This window comes from Colobus angolensis, unplaced genomic scaffold (assembly GCF_000951035.1).
Source record: "Colobus angolensis palliatus isolate OR3802 unplaced genomic scaffold, Cang.pa_1.0 Scaffold192, whole genome shotgun sequence".
Lineage (NCBI taxonomy): Eukaryota > Metazoa > Chordata > Mammalia > Primates > Cercopithecidae > Colobus > Colobus angolensis.
This window is the reverse complement of record NW_012115066.1, coordinates 5,628,787-5,647,516: the sequence shown is the minus strand read 5'-3', so window position 1 is coordinate 5,647,516 and position 18,730 is coordinate 5,628,787. Positions and strand designations below refer to the sequence as shown.

Genomic DNA, 18,730 nt, shown 5'->3' with positions numbered 1-18,730 from the left:
ACCTATATAATCATGAACGGAATGTTGATAGAAATATGGGTGGCTTCAGCAGCCCATGCTGATGATTCATATGCATGTACATTTTATTGGCTCATGTAACCAGAGTAGCTTCAGGTATGACTAGATCTAGATGTTTAATACCTAATAAGCTGATGCATGGAATCTGTCACTCTTAATCTCATAGCTCTACTTCCCTCGCTGCTGACATTTTTCTCGGGCTGGTTTTCGTATGTGGTAGCAATGAAATTCCCAAACTGAGGATTCACGTGCCATCATTTTGGCCACCTCAGTGGATCAAGGGTTTCTCCCTTCTTACAGTCCACGAAAAAGAAAGTTTGTGGTTGGCTTGTCTTGAGTCATTTGCCCAGCAATTATGTTATCTGACAGTTTAAGGTATTTGTCCTCCTACCTTTCTCTTATAAGGACCTTTATCATTACATTGGACTCACCAGATCATCCAGGATAATCTCCCACCTCAAAATATGTGACTTAACCATACCTGCAAGGTCCCTTTTGCCATGTACGAGACATAGCCACAGGTTCCAGAGATTCAAATATGGACATTTTTGGGGGGTTGAAGGGAGGCATTATTCAATGTAACATATTTACAGTGCTATGAAGTGTTAACGCTGGATCTTTAATCCATGTTTCCCAAATTGAAGATCAGTTTCTCTTCTACTTTATCACAACTGCATCATGCATCAGTGGCCATGCATAAGCTTGGCTAGATTTCAAACTCCCAGGGAAAAGAGAATCACACCTGCCATAGCAAACAACTGTATGTGTGTTGGGGGAGAAAGCGTGATTGTTTTCTGACACCACAGGAAGAGATAGGGGGGAAAAGGGTTCAGTTTCAGTGCTGTCACTCCACACTAGCAGTGCCTCCTTGGCTCTCTTTTTTGATTAATAAAGCAATAATGTAGATTTGCTTGTACCTCTTTTATTTGATAAATTCTGTTTCTAGCAAAAGAATACAAATTCCATCAGCAGGCAAATCACTTAATAGTTTTCAAATGACAACTATAATTCTTTCTCAGCTGTTCCTACATGTGCAAAGAGAAACAGAGAATTAAGGCAGTTGCATGAATAATTTGAACAATAAACCTCTATTGGCTCAATTATCTATTTCAACAAGCATCTGGAGATAAGTTTAATTTTGTGTTCTCTAACTTTTTTTTAGTTTACTTTAACGTTTTTAGTCATTGCCTTATAATAAGCCATTTATTTCTTTTGTGCCCTAAATAAAATTTAACAAACATTTAATGAGCAACTAATATACGCCAGCAACTGTACTCATTTCGCTGGTGGCTAAAAAGACAGAAAACAATGAATCTCATTCTCATGCAGTTTTTAGTTTCAACAGGAGAGATGATACAATTATATACATAACTACACAACGTGGCAGAACAAAAATGACATTTGAAAATATTTAGAGGGAGAAATATCATGCAGTTGGAAAGAATTAGGGGAAACTTCCCCTAGGAAAAGAATTTTAGAGGATGGATAGGCATTTGCAAGGCAGAAGCTGGGTTAGAGAGTGTTGCAGTAGAGAGAGCTACACAGGCAAGGCGGCAGGACAATCCAGGACTAATCTTGGGAGCCTCAAGTATGTTGATATGCTGGGGAATAGGGAACGTGCAAATTTCTCCCAATTGAAAGAAAGAAAGGGACACTTTACGTCCAGTATTTAAAACTATCTAATTTACGGATCCCAACACCCTAGCAGTTTTCAGTAGGGTGGTGGGGAGGAGAGGATTAGTTCACGTCTGTAGACATTTTGATTGTCATAATGGGGGGTGAGGAGGTGGAGTGGGGAAGAGAGGATGCTACTGCCATCTAGTGGGTAGCGGCTAGGAATGCTGCTAAACAACCTACAGGACCTAGGGCATCTCCCCAAGCAAAAAAAAAAAAAATTACATAGATAGATAGATAGATAGATAGATGACTTGAAATAGCAATTGTGCCACAGATAAAAAAAAACCATGATAAACTTGTGAGGTTGAACTATAATTTTCACTTATTTTATAGATGAGGAATTGAGATCTTTTGAGATTTCATAGCACGTCTTACCCAAGATCATTAAACAGTGAATGGCAGTACAAGCTTAGGGACATGTTATAAAGGGTAATGAACGGGGATATCAGCATGTAGCTAATGAGAGTCTCTGAATGTGGGCGTGGCAATCATTGGAGCTACAGTGAAATGACGATGCGCATGAAGTGCTGAGCACAGCACCTGGCACCGAGTAAGCACTCAATAAGTGGACCATGCTGTTTGCATGACAGCTGGTGCTTTTGGCTGTGTATTAGCCATGGGTGGGTTGGATTGTGGCAGGATGGGAAGAGTGCTCAGGGTCTGAACTGGAGTGAAAGCAGGTAGAGTATAAAGGAAGGGACACATGCCATACACTTTGCCCATTGGAGAACAAAAGAACCTGGCAGATAAATGAATGTGTGGGTGTGTATTGGGGACAGTTTTGAAGGTGACTCTGGTTTTGAACATGAGAAACTAATTTTCACCTCACTACCATGAAGTGAGCAGCTGCTGTGTTAGGAATTATTAGACTTATTTAAAACAGGCAAACTGAGACAACGGAAAGGGAAAGCAATTAGTTCAAGGTCACACCATATTTTGAGATTTCTTTTGACAGTTTGGAAGAGAAAAAGGCTGACCTTTTTAAAGATACAGTAACTAAATTTTTATAGGAAAGATAAGGACAAAATGACATTTTCCTTAATATACTTCCAAAAAATAGTTTTAACATTAATGTTGCTATACATTTATATTGATGAAAATAACTTTAAACTCTAGTCAGGCAGTCTGGCCGAATGACACAAGTAGAGACACCAAGGAAGAGTTGCTCAAAGAGAATGGGCCAAAGTTCTGTTTTGTTGGTCACATTTGCTACATTATTAAGGGAGAGACAGAAAACAACCTGGTTGGTCAAGTAACCACATGTAGAAGACAGAACCCATAGTAACGCCCAACTTGGTATCATACATTTGTTAATAATAGCAAATATGACTAATAATTGAGTGCTTATTGGATGCCAGCAACTGTGCTAACTATTCTTCTGCATTACTTCATATTAATCTTTGTAATTCTGTAGAACAGGTGTAACCAGTTATTGATGAGGTCTTTGAGGATTAGAGAGGTTAAATAACTTACCAAAGTCACACAGCTAGGACATAAAGGAGCCAATACTCAAACTTCTGGTGCTGGGCTTAAGAGCCCAGACTTTTATCCAATGTTATCTATGTATGGCTAGAAGTTAAGAACATACATTCTTCCTCTTTTCATATTTGACAAATGTAAATAAAACTGGATACATGGTCATCATTCAATTAAGACCTACTTAGGAGTGACCCAAGAATATTTGCCACAGAAACAGCATGTTGCCTTCTCAAATCTCTACCTCTACTTCTTATCAATATTATGCAGTTGATTTCCAGATCTAACTTTTACCATTTAGCTATTCATTCAAAAATTTGAATCCTGCACTTGCTCTGTGCTTGCTGCCATTCTATGAGTGGAGTATATGCCATGAACAGGAAAGTAAGGTCTGTACTCTCATGGACAACACATTTCAGCAGAGGTAGACAACTGTACCCGTAAAAACAGACATCAGATAAGGGCTTTGCAGAAAATTTAAATGTTGCAAGAGACATGGGGTAGCTACTTGAGTTGCTTGAGAGGGATGACCTCTCTTAGAAGATCAAAAAGATCAGTGCCTGCAAAGAGCAGAGGGGAATGTCCTAGGCAGAGAAAACAGCTAGGGCCCCGGCCCTATTCGAGCACCAGAAAAATGTCCATATGTCTGGAGAGGCCAGTGCAAGGGCAGGAAATGTGGGATAAGGTTGATACCTATAATCCCAGCACTTTAGGAGGCCGAGGCGGGCAGATCACGAGGTCAGGAGATTGAGATCATCCTGGCTAACATGGTGAAACCCCATCTCTACTAAAAATACAAAAAATTAACTGGACATGGTGGCATGCACTTGTAATCCTAGCTACTTGGGAGGCTGAGGCAGGAGTGCTCAGGATATGAAATGGAGTGAAAGCAGGAGAATCGCTTGAACCCAGGAGGCGGAGGTTGCAGTGAGTCGAGATTGCGCCACTGCACTCCAGCCTGGGCGACAGAGCAAGACTCTGTCTCAAAAATAAAATAAAATAAAATAAAATAAAAAAGATTGAAAGTCTAAAAGAAGTTGAGAATTTGAAGCCAGGTGAAGGAGGATTTTATAAGTCAATACAAGGTATTTTAATTTTATTTCTGGTACAATGAGATGCCTTTGAATGAATCTTACCCTCTTTCGCTAGACTTTCTTGTCTAAACGGGTAGCTTCTGAGGTAGAGAAGAAGTTAAAGATACTAAGAAAAACTAATTTTACCTTGACTTTATTAGTTAATATTTCATATGAAGAAAAGAGTGAGAAAAACCCCAAACTCTTTCAGTAGCTTCATTTATATCTGAAAGGTGTGTTTTTTGGCACTTCAGTCAATCAGTGGGTGCCATTAATCTACATATTATGTTACCAGAAGCTGTGTTTCTTTTTGACTTTCCTTTTGATTCTTCTCAGTAAATCAATTCATGTCATTTTCATTTGAAATCCAGTGGCATTTAACTGTACAGGCACTTAGAGGTACCCTCCTATGACTTGAAGCTTAATTTAATTGCATTACTTGTCAGCAGCACCTTAAGGAAAAAGAGCTAGGATTTCCAGGGCCCTCAATATCTCCAAATTGCACGTGGAAAATGACTTGATACAGGTCTGTAGGTCTCTATGGAGGGAGCTTCTGAAATAGTTGACTTTGGTGAATGATGATGGCAATTTGGCTCCTAACATTTTCCAATGTTGTATTTTACTGCAAAAGGAACGTTTGAGCAAGTATTTGTAAGATGTCATCAATTTCACTTTAGAATTTGGCTTTTGAAAAGGCTGCACTTGGAAACTTTTGGGAGCATTTCCTGCAATTATGGTTTAAGACAATTGGTTTGTTTTATGAAAGGTTGAATAATGTCAATCACATTGCTCTGTTGATCTACCTGAAAGCACTTTGTCATGCAGCAATATTCCAATAAAAGCATAAAATCTAAAAGCCCAAAGGTCTCTCAAAGGCCATCAGTCTACTGAGGCCCAGACTTTAACACTTTTTATGTCCTTAAAGTGAACATACAAGTGACTCAATACGGTGCTTTCAACTTTTCTTTTGTCAGATATTTGCATTTTAAAACAAAGCTAAATAAAAGAAAAAAATGTTTTAATTGTAAAATTATAAGAATTAATCACAAATTGAAGATTTTTGCTTTAAATTCAAGTAATTAATAGGACAATCCCACTATAATGCCCTACTCTTCTCGTGTAGCTATAGTAGAAATTTAAGCAGGGACAACGTCTAGGAACTGCTAATCTAATATAAGCTTGCCTCAAAGGATAGCCACACGTGCAGCCTATGCTTGAGCTACTCCAGTGGCAGGAACATCACCACCTTATAACGAAGCCCATCCCATGTTCATAGAGCATTATTTTGAGGGAGTACTTCGTTACATTGATTGAGAGTTATCTATAGCCTCCAAATAGAAGATCACACATGCACACACTCACACATACACACAAACACAACAAATATGCAAATTAATAAAATTTTGTAGATTCTAACACTTGACGTTTCTTATACCCACCTTTCTCTCTCCAACTCCAGATCTTCTGCCTTTGTTTAGATCCTTGTAACCTCCTTTCCAGTTGTTCTTCTCTGATTCATCTGCATACTGCCTCTGGGATAACTTTTTCAGACCCCAAACTTATCACATCACTTCTTAACAGCCCTCAGTGACGTTCCTTTACCTTTCCAAAAAACGCCCCAAAAAGAAAAAACAATAATTCTTGATCTGGCTGTTATATGCAGGTTCATTTCTTGGCATTTTGTCTTCTTTCCTGCCACACATTTCCCTTAAGTTCCAGCCTTAAAGCATTTGCAGTTCTCTTAAAGCACAATGAATGTTTGTCAGATTCAAACTGAGGTCTATGAAATTCCAGACTTGCTGTTCTTGGCTCGACTCCATGCTGTTTTCTTGGATCAAGCATATACCCTTTCTAAATATACAGTAATCTTTTACAAAAATATAAGTGTGTCTGGCAAATGATGAAAAGTCACTAAAGTATTGCTAAGTCATAGTGTATGCAGAACCCACTGAAATTAATATTCAATAAATATTTGCTCATTCAATAAATAAATGGATTGAATTGGATAGTACTAAAGTGTCAGCACCTATGTACAAATTATTTCATTTATTATCATTCTTTCTGGAGAAGGGAACTGCTTGAGGCTGAGGCCTTGGGCTATTATAAAGGAATTTTAAAAAGACACAGAAAGAAAGGATGGGCCTCTTCAAAGAAACTTTGTTCCAATAATCATAATTTTAGCATTCTTTAACCATAGAGGTAAAAGAAACACAACTGACAGTATGAGCAGTGAAAAATCCCTGTAGCCTTTTTAATGTAACCACTAAAATAAGAACAGTAACAAAAAATTGTGGAAACATTCATAAGAATTAAAGTAAGAAATTGAAATTCGATGTGGCATAATTGTTATCCTAGTGAAAATGCGAACTTCCGTAAGTATTCTTAAAATTTCACTAGAAATCTTTTTCAAGATTGTCAATTGAAAGTTGTGGCAAAAATGTCAAACACTCGCGTAACAGTCACCCTGTGTTCACTCTGTGCAATGAGACCACAAATCTGGGACATACCTCACAGTCTTAGCCACAAGCATATTTATTTTATCTCTTATTGCCCCTATAAAATTAACAAGGTTTTTGATGGATTAAGAAGATTTGTGTAGTGAATCAAAGGATTTCTAAGCCCCTTCCATTTTGAAAGTATTTCTTTATACATACTTATTTTCATTTTCTGAGGCATTATTTTATTCAGGTGATAAAGGTGTTTCCATTTTCAGTGTCAATACTATAAATGATTTTTTCACAAATCTACAGCATCCACTAGAAAGTCATTTTTGTCCTTAAGAATGTGTATATTAGAGACCTGGACATTTAAAAATGCAAATTGTTTAACATTATTTGAATCATGAGCGACTAAATCAGCTGGAGGCCTGGAACCACAGATGTGCTAAATGAATCTTCAATGTGAAGAGAACTCAATTTTGAAATCTATGCCTTCATCTTCTGAAAGCATAATAGTAACGCGGTGGGGAAAACAAGGCTATCATTTCTTGAATCTGCACTGCATGGCTGATGCTAAAATAAAGTGACATTCTTTAGAAATTGTTTAGTATCAAGTGCTGATTTAGCTGGATAAAATGCAGCTGTCTTCTCAAATTACACAACTGGATTCACCCCATCTCCTAATTCCTGGTGGAGTTTTAAAGATACCTTTATGGGCAATTTTATTCCCAGTGCAAAGATTCCTAATTTAGACAGTACAAAAATACCACCACATAGTATCTATGCACAAGTACCTTCTCCTTTAGAAACATTTAATAAAGGAGATTGTGTTTTTAAAGTGATTGGGTCACCATTTAGAAAGGATGTGTAAAAGATAGTTGAAGGCCATTCAGAAGTGGTTGCCAAATTGTCATACCATTGTTTCTTTCAACTTTCTTCTTATTGCTTTAAGTCACTCCTCAAATTTGTCATGTTGCCTCATGTGGTCTGAAAAAGGGAGAATTATCTATCAACATGCTCCCCTTCACCAATGCCCTTCCTCCCCAAGCTTCTTTAGTGATTGATATCCTCCTAGGAAGGTATCAATGGGTAGGTAACCCTCCATATCTGTGGGTTTCCCATCTATGGATTCAACCAATCGCAGATCAAAAACCTTCCAGAGAGCATGGTGCAGTGCTCACACCTGTCCTAGCTCTTCTGGAGACTGAGGTAAGAGAATCACTTGAGCCCGGGAGTTCCAGGCTGTAGTGAGCCAGGATTGTACAACTGCATTCTAGCCTGGGCAACAGAGCTAGACTCCGCCTCTTAAGAAATAAAAAATTCACAAAGTTTCAAAAAGCAAACTTTGAATTTGCCCAGTGCTAAGTACTACATTGAATCCTGAAGAATGAAGTGATGTGTAGGCATTGTATTAGGATTGCATTAGGTAAGTAATCTAGATATGATTTAAAATATATGTGAGGCTGTCCACAGATTACATGCAAATACTATACTCTTTTATATAAGGGATTGAGCATCCTCAGATTTTGCCGTCTGCTAGGGTCCTGGAATCAATTCCCCACAGATACAGAGGAATGACTGTATTTCAAAAGCTGCACTCTTTGGATCTCTACATGGCATCTAATAGTTGATCCCCTCAACCATAGCTGAATTTGTAAGTTAGTTAAGCTTTAACTCCGTTAATCTTCGGGTAACAAATTAATTTTTCTTAGAATGCATTTTGTTCTTTGTCCTCTGGCTGCCATATGGGCAATTCTGCAATCATCAACTACATTCACATTCATGAAGCCTTGAACACATTAGCATTTCTGATATGGTTTGGATCTGTGTCCCCACCGAGTCTCATGTCAAATTGTAATCCCTAATGTTGGAGGTGGAGCCAGGAGGGATGTGACTGGATCATGTAGGCAGATTTATCACGAACGGTTTAGCACCATCCCCTTTGGTACTCTCCTCACGTTAGTGAATTCTTGTGAAATCGTGTTTAAAAGTCAGTAGTACCTCCCCTTTCTCTCTTTCTTGCTCCTGCTCCCATCATGTTCGCACACTGCCTTCCACCATGAATTTAAGCTCCCTGAGGCCTCCCCAGAAGCATATGCTCCCATGCTTCCTGTAGAGCAGAACCATGAGCCAATTCAACCTCTTTTCTTATCAATAACCCAGTGTCAAGTATTTGGTATAGCCATGTAAGAACAGCCTAATACAGTTTATATTTGTGAAGTCCTCTTGGTCTGGTCCCACACTGAGGTAGCTACTGTCTCCTGTGCCTTCCACCCCCAGCTCTTTACACTTCTGTAAAATTCTGACCATATTACTCACCATTGATTGTAATTAGCATAGCTACTATCTATCCACGTTGCTCCCCCAACCAAGTGGACAGTTCATTCATCTAGTCAATCAAAATTTATTAAGAGGTCAAAGGACCAGGCACTGTGTTAAGCAACATGGGTCCCAATACATGTCAAAATAACTAGTTCTTCATTTAATTGGCTAGTCAAGTATTTTTCCCATTCATGTTAGCTATTTTAAGAACTATTTTTGTATTTAAACTGTGAATCTTTTTCTATACATTACAAATAGTTTTTTTTTCAATGTTGTGGTTTCTTGTCATTGTACATATGAAACAGATTTTCCTTTTAATGTTTGTTCATTTAAACTTTTCTCTTGTCTACTTTCCTTTTTCACAAGCTAACTGGTATTAGAGAGGAGATAGAATAGGTAAGAAGAAAGATGAATGGCAGAGTCCACAGAGGAACCTGATAGTGGTCTCTCTAAAGTAATAAAGAGAAATGTGTACACTGTCTTTGGCACACATCTGTGAGCCATTCCTGAGACAGCATCGACAGGTGCTATAAGGAAAGTAAAGGTAACAGAGGAGTTAGTGATGACTTCCATAATACTTGGCACATAACTGGAGATTATTATAAATATGTTGAAATAAGTGAATGATTAGATGGTCACTAATGTGGACAATTTTCTTTCCAGCAAACCCCAGTAATCACTAAGGACCTTTGTTATTCATAAGGGAGAGAGGTTGTAGTTGATTGCAATGATCACTCTGATTCTCCACTTGATTTCCTTCCATATAACTTGGCAGTAACCTCCTGACATGGGGTCTGGCTCTGTGTCCCCACCCAAATCTCATCTCGAATTGTAATCCAAATTGTAATCCCCATGTGTTGGGGGAGGGACCTCACGGGAGGTGATTGGATCATGGGGGCATTTTCCCCCATGCTGTTTTCAAAATCGTGAATGGGTTATCAGGAGATCTGCTGATTTTGCAAGGCAGTTTTCCCTGCTCTTGCTAGCGCTCTGTTCCCTGCCACCATGTAAGACATGCTTCTTCCCCTTCTGCCATAATTGTAAGTTTTTCTTTATAAATTACCCTGTCTTGGGTATATCTTTATAGCAATGTGGAAACAGACTAATACATCTCCCCTTGAAGGTGGAATGACCTGCCCTATTCCCTGGCAATGCACTCAACTAAGTGATTTTCTTTGGCCAATGGGAAGTTAACTGATACTATTCACAAAGAAGCCTGAAAAGGTACTCATGATCTTGTGCTTGCTCTCTTGGATTTCTGCCATTGCCAAGAAATATGCTTGGCCCAAGCTGAAGAAGAGAGAGAGAGACGTATGTGGAGTGGAGTCCAGTTGCACCAATGACCATAGCTGAGACCATTCTAGATCAGCAAGCAGTTAACTCAACCAAGAACAAGACGAGCCACTTAACCAATTTCTGACCAGCCTTTAGAGTCATGAGAAATAATAAATGATTGTTGTTTTCAGCTATTAAGATTTCAAATGGTTTATTGTGCATTCATTGCTGTTTCAAAAGTTATACTTCATTGATGAAATCATCTTATTTGGTGGCATCTTCTCTTAGTTTTTCTATTTTAATAATTATGATAAGTATCTCATCGTTTTAGAATTTTGTGCACCACAGCGAAAAGAAGAATGGGTAAGAGACAAAAAAAGTAGGTCTTTCCATTTCCTAAAGAGCATCATCTTAGATATTTACTCACTCAACGGTGTGCAAAGCATTAGAAATACAATGCTCTTGTGAAATCAATCATGGTTTGGAGCTTGGGGGGTGGACATAGACATGGGCACATCATTTCCATCCATCACAATAAGCAATAGTAGGCAATATGTGTTATAACCACAACCTCCGAGATGAAATAACCTGTGTTACAATCTTACCTCTATCACTTCCTAGCTAGGCGCCCTTATTTAACCTCAACTCCAATTTCATCAGTGGCACCTACTTCATAAGATTGTTGGAAGGACTGCATGAGTTGAAATCTGCAACATACATAGAGACATGCTTGACACTCACAAGCTCTCATTAAATGCTAGTTATTAAAACAAATGTTAAAAAGTATGAGAGAACAAAAAATAAGACTATATGGTATAAGGGCTCAGTGGAGGAGTAGCCATCAGAGGATGGGGTGTGGGGGCGGAACTTGAAAAAAAAAGCAGAAATTTGCACATCAGTATTTAGGACTTTAGGATCTTTTATCTATATTTCAAGAAATAAAGAATAGAGGATTATTAGGATATCTTCTAGTTCCAAAATACAATATCTATAGAATATTATCTAATGTAACATGTTTAGTAAACTCCCACTGAGTATTGAATTTTAAAGTCAAAGTAGTTTCGAAAAAGTAAGTTGTTTTAATGAAATTAATTCACATGTCATTGTGTGTGACTATACAGGCAAGCTTGCTATGATTATCCCAGAGGATATTCTGGTCCCTGTGTAATACTATTGGAAGTGAAAAGAGAATATTTATTTCCAGGATTTATAACACAGAATAAAGGCACAAATTTTAAGTATGTATTGTGCTTCAATAGAGTTGCCTACAGCCTGTAAAATCCAATTAATAAACACAATAGACACAGTCACTTTTTTATTTTTAAGCAAAGTTACTGAATTTGTTCTATTTGCTATTTTGTATTTCTGATTACAAGATGCTGTCCCCTGCTGTTTGCTAAAGATTACACCGGCTATAGTCATGAACATACAGTGAAATAAGATAACAGTTTTGTCTAATGACTCACGTCTACAAATCAGAGAAGAACAAAAGTAGAAATCTGCATGTCCATAGAACAAATCTAGCATGCTAGCACTGTGCCTCCTCTTCTCCCAAGACATGTCATTTCAATAAGTGTTTTGTCCTCTCCGTGCTTTTGGTAACTAGATGGGCTAATAGGGAGGGTGATGGTGTAATATTATTTCTTCTAAAAGAGCTTTTATAAAAATTTTTACTTGAACACATCCTCTGTCATTGTTAATAGTACCTGGCAACCTCTACTGCATAAATATCTATAATTATGGTTTTTCAGCAACAATTTGGTTTGCATGCATACTTTCATGACAGTTAACTTGTTTACTACTTACTCCAATCCTCTTTGAGTAAGGTCATTCAGGGACAAATGTGGTATTGCCATCCTCTGAAAGGGTTACAAATTCATGCCTGGCATTCAGGGCAGAAAATGACAGCCTGCATGCTGATAACTGACATACAGGTGTTCCCCATGTTACCAAAACCTAGATGTTATCGCAAAACTGGAAGAATTAGCATTGAGTAGATCTGGGTTCAAATTTTGGCTGTGTCATTTACCAAGTTTGTGACTCTAAGCTTCAATTTTTCCATCTTCAAAATCTCTCAGGGTGTTGTTTTGAGTATTAAATAAGGTTATATACATATGAGAAGTGTAACAGAAAACCATGCCGTATGGATTGTCAGTAATGACTAGTTCAATCTAAATCTAAAAATGAAAGCCACATGACAAATTCAGGGTCATATCATGTGAATGAGTCAATGATGTAGGTAAAGATACTGTAGCTGCTGAAGGGGAAGGTTAACAGGAGAGGGAAGCTGTTCTGTTTTCCCTTTTGGCCAAATAGCACTTATCTGTCCCTGCTGCTTTGCCTAATAGATTAATTCATTCTGACAGTATTAAAGATTCTGGTAGATAGCTAATAATCAGCTCTGAAAAAAACGAATCATTGGCCTTCCTTTGCTGTCAAAATCCCTAAAAAGAAAATTTTCATTTCAAATGGCTTCCAGCTTACTTCAGAATCGGAGGATAGACTCCTTTGAAGCTATCTAGTACAGCTAGTGAATGTACTTTTTAATCGTTTATTAGTGGATAAACTATAAATGGCATATAAGGGTAAAAGCTTCAAAACACAAATTAAAGTCAACTGCTCACTAGTGTTTTGAATCAATCAATACAGCATTCATTTAAAAATAGAAGCAACGCCACTAACTCTCAAAAAATTCACATTTTGATGTAATTCATAACATCAAAGCTCTCCAAAAAGATGGAGAAATTACAATAAATCACAATCCATGTGCAAGGAAATGTCTTTCCCCTTGCATGTACTGACATCTGAGAGGCACGTTACAGTATGCTCTTAGTACACAAAGAACATTACAGATGTAATTTTTTTTTTTAACTCTAAGCAAGGAAATACCATGTGCTATAATGGGAACAGAAAAGAAAAAAATAGCATTTTGTATAAATTTGGATATGCCTCTGATGTTCTCTTAATAAATCTTTTCCCATTTCTGTTTGAGGCTACCTTCCATTATGATTTACTTACTTTCTTTAAAACTGTTTTTAAACCAAGTACATATTCTGTTCTCTCAAAAATAAAGAAAACCAGCACAAAGATCATTACTTAGGGCATATAAAACAGAGGAACATTTATTTAATCTATTCCATATATATATATATATATAGTATTGTTTAAATTATCATTCCTAATTTCATTTATTCATATCTCAAGGTTACCTACATAAATGACAAAAAGTGAATGTCCATAGGTTACTGAAGGGGCCTTATGAAAATTATACATTGGAGAAAGAAACCAATATAAATATAATATTAATAACATTATTTTGTTGGCCCAGTCCCTCTAAGGAGACCCAGTGAATTCGAAATGTGCCAACTATTTCTCTAATACGAGTTGACGGAAAAGTCCACATCCTCGAGCAGGGGATGTTGGAATTGAGTTGTCAAGCTGTCCTGGATGTCTTGTACAAATTGAACAGGCCAATTTACTGCAACACTGCATAGGCTGAAGGCTACTATCTCGCCTTTACAGTTGCTTCCTCCTGGTGAGATTATCCTGCTCGACCACAGCCTCCCTCCCCAGTAGCTTTTAAGTTACTCTGGATTCTTTCTGATGAGCCTATTCTTTTTTTTTTTTTTTTGATTATTTATTTATTTGAGACGGAGTCTTGCTCTTGTCGCCCAGGCTGGAGTGCAATGGCCCAATCTCGGCTCACTGCAACCTCTGTCTCCCGGGTTCAAGCAAATCTGCCTCAGTCTCCCGAGTAGCTGGGATTACAGACGCGCGCCATCACTCCTGGCTAATTTCTGTATTTTTAGTAGACGGGGTTTCACAATGTTGAGCAGGTTGGTCTCGATCTCCTGACCTCGTGATCCTCCCGCCTCGGCCTCCCAAAGTGCTGTAATTACAGGCGTGAGCCACCGCGCCCAGCTAAGCAATAGTACTGTGTTAATCCTCAGTTTGGGACCAGTGTGCTTGACTAGGAGAGGCTCTTACCCTGCAACCTGAAAGCAACAGCTTTGTGTGTTTGGTGATAATTTTGAATCTTAGTGGTGATTTGATTTTAATGTCTTCCTCTTTGTAGCTCAAAACTCCTGGATTTCTGGATGAAAACAGGCAAGCTTTTCGAAAAAACTGATTCTCCCACACAGCCTGAATTTCTTTTGCCTATTACTAACCTCCCAGCGTGGGGGTTGCTTTTAGACTCAGCTGTTCCGGCTCTGCCCTCCAGGTGGCAGCAGTGCCACATCTCAGAAGCTCCAATCCCCTCTTCCCTGACTTCAAGTGTTAATGCAATTGACCAATCAGTGCTAAGATGATGCGAGGTAATTGGGTAATTGTATTTTACTGATCACAAGCGGAGAAAGGGAAAGGAAAAGGGGAAAGAAAGAGGGGCAGAGGAGGGAAGGCGACTGCAGTCCGAAAGGAGCTTTTGGAAGCTAGGACCCTAAACGTCAGGACGTGGCATTGGTCGAGAGAAAGCCTAGGCTGGCAAGAGCTGCCGCCGGCGCTGGGAGAGCATTTATTTGGGAGAGAAAGAGAGGAGAGAGCAGAGGGAGGGGGGAAGAGAGTTCAAACCGAAGTGGATGGAAGGGGACTGGGGTTTCTGCCGCGCAGGGAGCCGTGAGCCAGGGCGATGGCGCTAAGGACGGCGCGGAGCAGCTGCGCTCCCGAAAACGCGTCTCCTCGCAGAGGACTAGCAGGCTTCGGGAAGGTCTGCGCCAACGGGAACCAACTTGTGGCTCCAAAATGTACCCAACGCAGCTGGAAATGAGATCAAAGCTGCAGTTGCATTTGAGAAGGATGAGAAGAACCAGCGATTAGGAAATTTTTTTTTTCTTACCCGTATTGTTCCGTTTTCTTTTTTTCTTCTTTTTCTTTTCTTTCTTTTTTCGTGTTTGTTTTTTTCATTTGCCTACCACCCCGCCTGTCCCCTCACTTCGCCCTCCCCATTTGAAATAAAAGCCCCAGTCTCAACTTACATCACCGCGGCGCCCCCGGAGCCACTGCCGGCTGATGGAGGAGAAGGGGACCCGGGGGCTGGCAGGGGCCACCGGCGAGGGACCGCATCCCGCTTCTCCCCCGTGATCCCGGCCCCGACCGCGGAGTTCTGCAACACCTGGAGGATCTGGACCGGGTGCTGGGGGTGGGGGCGGGGACAGAGGAAGGAAAAGGCACCCCGAGCCTTAAAAAGAAAAAAAAAAAGTAGCGGGGGGAGGAATGGGTTTCTTCTTGACAGCTGACGGAGCCTTGAAATTTTCCTCCACTACCTCCGCCCCCGCCCCCGCCCCCGCCCCCCGCACTCCATTTAACGTGAGATTATGAAATTGCAGAGGCGGTGGAGGGAAGGAGACAGGATATAACCGGAGTTTGGAGGGGAGAGGGGAAGGTGGCTGGCCGGGTGGCTGAAATCAAAAATTCAATTGCGCACTGGGTTGTGATGAGAAATCTAATCAGATCTTTGGCAAAGGGGCCGGCCGGAAGGATGGCGAGTGGGGGGGAAGTTGCTCCCCAAATTCTTCGAAGGGGAGGCTGGGGAGAGGAATTGACGATGTAAAAGGAGACTTTTTTTTTTTTTTTTTTTGGTGGTGGTGGCTGTTGGGTGCCTTGCAAAAATGAAGGATGCGGGACACAGCTCTCTCCTGGAACCGAACGCAATGGATAAACTGATTGTGCAAGAGAGAAGGAAGAACGAAGCTTTTTCTTGTGAGCCCTGGATCTTAACACAAATGTGTATATGTGCACACGGGGAGCATTCAAGAATGAAATAAACCAGGGTTAGACCCGCGGGGATTGGTGTGTTCTGACATAAATAAATAATCTTAAAGCAGCTGTTCCCCTCCCCCCAAAAAAAGGATGATTGGAAATGGAGAACCGAGGTTTCACAAAGAAAAAAGTATGTTCATTTTTCTCTATAAAGGAGAAAGTGAGCCAAGGAGATAATTTTGGAATGAAAAGTTTGGGGCTTTTTTAGCAAAGTAAAGAACTGGTGTGGTGGTGTTTTCTTTTCTTTTTGAATTTCCCACAAGAGGAGAGGAAATTAATAATACATCTGCAAAGAAATTTCAGAGAAGAAAAGTTGACCGCGGCAGAATGAGGCATCGATTGGGGGAGAGAAACCAGCAGAGCACAGTTGGATTTGTGCCTATGTTGACTAAAATTGACGGATAATTGCAGTTGGATTTTTCTTCATCAACTTCCTTTTTTAAATTTTTATTCTTTTTGGTATCAAGATCATACGTTTTCTCTTGTTCTTAACCACCTGGATTTCCATCCGGATGTTGCTGTGATCAGTCTGAAATACAGTGAGTGACCTTTATTTTCTTATTTATTGGTGAAGAAAATGTCAGTTAATTTGGTGTTCTTGGTCTCTTCATCCTCTCTCTCCCTTTGGTGTTTTTTTTTTTTAAAGAACTGGCTATTGGGGGCCAGAAAATAAGGGAATGGGTGGCCCACGTATTTGCTTCATCAGTCTCTGCTCTCTGATAAGACAGTTTGCTATAAGGATGCAGGTTGACTGCATCCTGGGCAGACGCCTTTGCAAATGTTCACCAGGAAAAAAAAAAAAAAAAGTCTCCCCAGGAAAGCCACTGCAGTGTGGGGTGCCAGTGCTATGTGACTGACACTCTAGAATGCATTTAAGTTGCTTGTCACCTGCGGAGTTAGATGCACAAATGTTTAGCTATTGGAAATCGAAGGGACTCAATTTAAATTTCATTATCCGACCCGACATTGCAGATCAACAGAATGTATTAACACAAAAATATGACAATAAACCAAGTAGATGAAGGGTGGCTTCTTGATGGTGTATGGGTGGAGGGAGAAAGGGTGGGTTTTGGGGGGAGGAAGCTGGTGGAGAGAAGTGGCTGTACTTTCCACAATCACTCTTGCATACACATGCCCAGATGTGGTCTTCACATTACCCGGGTTCATGCCAGTGCTAAAAATGAACCAAGGAGGACCTACTTCTCTCCAACTCCACCCCCTTCTAACTGAGGACTTCTTTGGATTACAGAGAGACTGTGCATGAACTGTAGAGCAGTGACTTGGGTTTTGCCAGAAACCTTTCCAACATCACTAGTTCACAGCTCCTCAGAAAAAGGAAGAAATCTAGTGTCCTGTGGTAACTTAGAAAAGGCAGCTGAAGAAGAGGTCTATGTTGAGCATTCGTGCTTCTCATGTGCCAGCTTTGTCTTGGAAAAAGACGCCAATATGAAAAATAAAGCAGAAGGTGGAAAGTGCTTAGAAAGTCTGAGCTGAGCGCATGTAGGATCACCTTCCCTCCTCTCGCATTGCTGCCAAAGTCAGGGAGCTGGCCTTTTTTACAGAACTTCCCCCCTTCACTCTTCTCTATTCCTCTCTGGGGCCTTCTATCAGAATCATAGACTCATATAACTTCAGAGCCAGAAGAGTCTCCAGAGATCTCATGTCAATAAAAAAAGGAAACTGAGGCCTAGAGAAGCTATAACTCTTTCATTAATGGCCAAACAGCATGAGACAGGTGACTCACACAAGCCTCAGAACGCCAGGCAAAAAAAAAAAAGTCGGTTTGGGATCCAAACTGGACAGGTACACATAGCCTGGCTACTCCTGTATTTTGAATGCTGTTTTATGAGTAAGGGTCAAAGAGCTTGAAATAAAAGGTCCTGAGAGCTTGAAATAAAACTTCTGCCAGTTTAGACTTCAAGGGTTACAAACTCCAATATTCATTGTCTCTCTTCCCTTCCTCCCTTCTTCCCTGTCTCCCTCTTCCTTTCTTCTTTTCCTTTCTATAGCATAGGTTAGGTAACCCTGGCTTGAGTACCATTTAAAAAAAAAAAAAAAAGATCCACAACTCTGACATGTCCCAAAGGAGATGAAAGGCAGCATTCTCCTGGGTCCCTTCTTAGTGTTTAATCCTGTGAGTGGTGGTCCTCAGAGAGTCATTAAAGAACTGTAGGGTTACATTTATATTAGAGAGGTGATAATAGAAACCAGAAACATGCAGCTGAAAGCATCTGAGCCTGTTCTTACTCTCACATCATCTATTCTTATCCTTTTCATTACTCCTTAACTAAACTAGCCTACAGCTGAGCACTTCTCTAATTTATTTTTCTGGGCACATGTTTCCTGTTGGAACACAGATCAGGCAATAAATTTACCAACCTATAAAAATAATTGTGCAAGATGGTTTTATTCCCTGAAATCCCCATAGACTTGTGCATATATTTTCATAGTTCTCTGCACTTTTTTTGTATTTGTTTACTTGTTTGCTTTGTTTTACATTACCACAGTTAAGTCACCATTTGTAGACATGGAATGGCTCAAGTTATATTAAGTTCTTGCTCATCTGGAACTTAGCACAATGACCAAAAAAACGTAAGAAGATGATGCTTTTTCACTTTATAGTTCAGTTCCTGGCTTCACATGGGAACCCCAGCCTTGAAATTAGGTTGGGTCTGCTAATTGGAGGAGATTTTA

The 18,730-nt window shown here is 39.8% G+C and overlaps 1 protein-coding gene across 4 annotated transcripts in view; it reads left to right on the top strand.

The window, feature by feature from the left end:
- LRRC4C (leucine rich repeat containing 4C) overlaps positions 1-18,730 on the top strand; it is a 1,309,626-nt gene that overhangs the window by 1,113,771 nt on the left and 177,125 nt on the right. For 2 of the 4 annotated variants that reach the window (XM_011940748.1, XM_011940747.1), the window contains exon 1: positions 14,633-16,575. The exons of the other annotated variants lie outside the window; for them this stretch is intronic. The gene's annotated coding sequence lies outside the window, so the exon portion shown is untranslated. Of the gene's footprint in view, positions 1-14,632; positions 16,576-18,730 lie in introns of those variants that run through there. 4 annotated transcript variants of the gene reach the window in all.